We start from the raw sequence: 4,257 nt of genomic DNA, 5'->3' as shown, positions 1-4,257 counted from the left end.
GATTCTCAAGTGAATGTGTGATATATCATCAGAAGTATAACTGACAATTGAATAGGTCCGGACTGGCAAACTATATAGATAACTTTATATTCGTTTGAAAATAAATCAAAAAAAGTATATGAAAAAATACAGTTCTCTGGATCATGTATGTATATTCATATTCATATAGTTTATCGAATATGATATCTGGACATTTCATTTTTTGGCGTCTGTCAAACAAAATATAGCTGTTTGAGATCGAGTAGTCCACAACTGATTTTTTAGGGTTTTGAAACTGGAAAAGGTTGAAAAACAGTAAAGAATCGTTCAGTATATTGTTCGTCGTAGCACCAAGCGTTTCTGAAAAAGTAATAAATGGTTGATACTCAACCAATCAGGCACAAAATAATCTATAAATTTCACCAACGGGCAACGAATGATTCAAAAATGAATAACATCAATTCATTTATATGAAGACCATCAATCATGAGCAACTTATCGTATGGCCAATGATCTTTATTCATGCTTCACTTCCAATGGACTAAACAATGTCGTACCTATGACTAGTTGAACTACGTTGCATTTGGACCAACCAAGATTGAAATTATGAGGCAATAAATTCTGTGGTCTGTGGAGCGTTTAATATTTATCCAGGTACGCGGTGTAGGAAGTATAAAACACGTAATGTTGGGGATCCTGTGTCCCCCTAGTAACGAACACAAAGACGTCCCTTAACACCGGGCAGTTTACAAGTTGTTTTTTCTACTAAACATTTATATTTATTCTCATAATTATTATAAGTTGTTTCAGAGGACAGAAGAACGGATATAAATCGAAATGAAAGAGACGGAAATTGAAGGAAAATGGGATCAAAAAGTTTACAAACTGCGATAGATGAGGTTTTCTCTAATGATGTTGTTTGAGGGAAGCTTCACTACGCTACAATATCCCAAAAAGCACTCTACATGATAAAACATCGGCATTCAACCGTGGAGAAGAAGTGATGCTGCAGCCAAAGCTCGGTAGATCCACAAATACCTTCTCACCCAAGTACAAACAAGTTTTAGTGGACCACGTAAAAGATTCATTCAATAGATGTCTGCCGCTGATGACGAAGAAGTTTCTGGAGTTAACTTTCGACTTGGCTGAAGCAATGAAGATTCTCCATTGCCGGGAAGCAATTTTATTATGATCTCATGCAGATACATTCGAACAGTTCATTGAGAGCACCAGAATCAACATGCATGATGCAAGCCGTAGGGTTTGATAAACCGCAAGTTTATGACAACATGAAAAAACTAATAATACAGTACAGACTTCCACCTTTCATCATTTATAACTGTGATGAAACCAAAGTCAGCTGCGTGCACAAACACCAAAAAGTTCTCGCTCCGAAGGCTGTCCGTCAAGTGGCAAATCTCACTTCTGCTGAAAGGGACAAAAATATAACAGTTTTGTTTTGTATGAATGTCAACGGCCACTTCATCCTTTTTTCTTTCCTAGGCAACTGAAGAATGATAGTCTCATGATCAATGCTCCACCCGAAAGCTTTGGCGTGGCTCAGCCAAACGGCTCGATGAACTGTGATTTTTTCGTACAATGGTTGCAAATATTCGTTAAATACTCACACCCGACAAAAGAGAGCCCTATGCTGCTCCTACTGGATGGCCATTGCAGCCACAAGACACTGGCAGTTATCAACTTTTGCCGAGGAAACAACGTTCATGTGATGAGCTCACCACCACACACCACCTATAAGCTCCAACCGCTGGACAGAACATTCATGAAGCCATTCATAGATGCTTATAACCAACGATGCGACATGTGAATGAGAGCAAACGCCGGATCTCGGATAACCGACTACAATATTGCTGGTCAGGTCAAAGAAGCGTTTACTAAAGTAGCTCGGCTGGATATTGCGGTATCTGGGTTCAAATGCACAGGAATTTACCCATTTGATAGGCATTTATTTCCTTACGTACATTATTCGGCTGCAGATATGACCAATATCCCACTAGAAGAGCCAGAAACTTCCTTGAACTTACCAAGTTGCAGCGGGGAAGTTTCCGTGACGTCCTGCGATGCACAACTGTCCAACGATTTGGTCTTAGAAGAATCGACAGTGACTCCTAGAGAATCTATCAACGAACCAATAATCAGCAGTCCCAAGCTGTCGACGAGCTTTTATTCAGATGTTGTTCAGATTGTCCATAAATTGTCAGCATTGCCGGATGCCGCCATAAAAAGATCAGCGGTTCGGAAGAGAAGAAGTGAAAGGAGCGAAATTCTAACCTCATCAAAATTGCTGCTGAAGAAAAAGAGAATGGAAAAAACCTTAAGGAAAAAAAGAAAAGAATTGGATCCAAGTTCAAAACAGAAATAGAAGAGAAGGAGAAACGAAACAAAGGTGTGAAGGCCAAAGGAAAATCTCGACATGAAACGAAGAAAAAGGAACCATTAACTCAAATATGTTACATCGGAAAAACTACTTGCGTAGTGTTCTTAGAGGACCATGACGAAGACTGTATACAATGCTCTAGTTGTCAAGAGTGGGCTCATGAAGCATGTACCGACATTCCTGAATGTAAATATGTGTATATATGCGACCAATGCACGGCGAAGTCGAGTCCGTCCGGTACTAGGTGCCAATGCTAATTTTTTTTACCAAAGCTTAATTGAAGTTCCTAAATATATTTAAGCAAAAGTTGTATTTTTGTTGGTTGATTTTAATTTTATAATTGGTTGAATAACAGGGGAGCCCAAGCGGGGATATCGGAATATACTAAAGCGCGGCAGATTACTATACAGAGGGATACCTTGTACCCGGTTAAGTACCTCCACCAAATATGAACCCCATATATAAGGCCGCCCGTGAAAAATATGGGATCAGATTAGCAAAAAAAAATGATCATCAGAAATTCTCGAGCGCATCAGATTAAGGTAGGGTGAGTTAATTACACGCTAAAAAGTGTATATTCCAGTAATCTGACAATTTGAGAGTGACGAAAAGAAAGGGGAGGCCAGCAAAGTTGTAAAAAAATAACGTCATTTCTACATTCTCGAGCGTAGCTATTTTTTTATCTGAAGGAAATAATTTAAGGATAACGAAAAATATATAATCTGACGATTTCCGCAAGCCGAAAAAATTCGTCGATGATGTTTAATGCGTGCAGCTGTGTGATACCTATATTTCCCTCTCCAAGTTTCTAATCCTCTTTCACTTTTTCTCTATATATTACTCTCTCATTCCGTCCCCATTCTGAATTCTGTTGCCATGACGCCATCACAGCTGATTACAGAGACTCATTCGTGATAAAGATGAATATGATGATTAATTAATCAATTGATTATAGAAAATTAAATTTTTTGAGCATTTTTTTAAATGATGTTCTCATAAATACAAGTATTCTACTTAAAAAACATACACTTATTTATTTGCATGCTATTTCTCGAGCTTTTCAATTATTTAAGTTCGATGATTGAAAAAAAAAATTTTTTTTTGGTCAGATCAGGCGAATCCCTCTAGATAATCGTCAAATTATGAGACAGCCCATCTAGAACATAAAGATGAACCATATATATCCTAATCTGATGCGCTTGAGTATTTCAAAATGGCGAATTTTTTTTGTACATTATAATAATGGCCGCGAGTTTGCGTCAGATCGAAATCGTCAGATCATTGAATGAGAGCTTTTTTTTGTTGCACTTAACACCCCCTTAGAAAATCTGCTTCCCCCACCGCTGAAAAGTTATATATTATATAACATTTTTCTCTTCTTATCATCTAAGCTTTGCAACCTAATATATCTCTATGACGCTCGAGTAAATCCCTATTTTGCATCGTGGGCTCCCCTACTATAGCATATAAATAAAGTTTCATTTCTCGAAGTAATTTTTATTTTATTTTCTGAAAACCTCAGGTGTCCGCCACAAGAGGTCTTTCCCCTAAATCACCTCTATCACTATAAGGCCCGTGAATCGAATTTCAGTAATTGAAACATGGGACCACTTATGCCCCACAAAATACAATATCCACCTTTTTATTCAACTGCTCACAAACCGAAAATGAAGGAGAATGCTTCGTTTGCATTAATATTCAGACTGTGAACGGGCCACCAAAAGATTGTTAGGTCTTGTATAAACGATTTTGAGAGTTTTTATCAGAATTACTCACAGTTTATCACCAAATTGAAGGTAACTGAAGGTCAGGTTCTCAAGTGTTATTAGGCATTAGCAACACAGATAGCATATGGAGTAGTATGGTACTTGTTAAGTCGG

The sequence above is a fragment of the Leptinotarsa decemlineata genome, unplaced genomic scaffold (assembly GCF_025532065.1).
Source record: "Leptinotarsa decemlineata unplaced genomic scaffold, Ldec_3_MD MMD2_P_RNA_scaffold_5, whole genome shotgun sequence".
NCBI classification, from domain to species: Eukaryota; Metazoa; Arthropoda; class Insecta; order Coleoptera; family Chrysomelidae; genus Leptinotarsa; species Leptinotarsa decemlineata.
The sequence above is the reverse complement of the archived record's forward strand: the minus strand, read 5'-3'. Positions refer to the sequence as shown.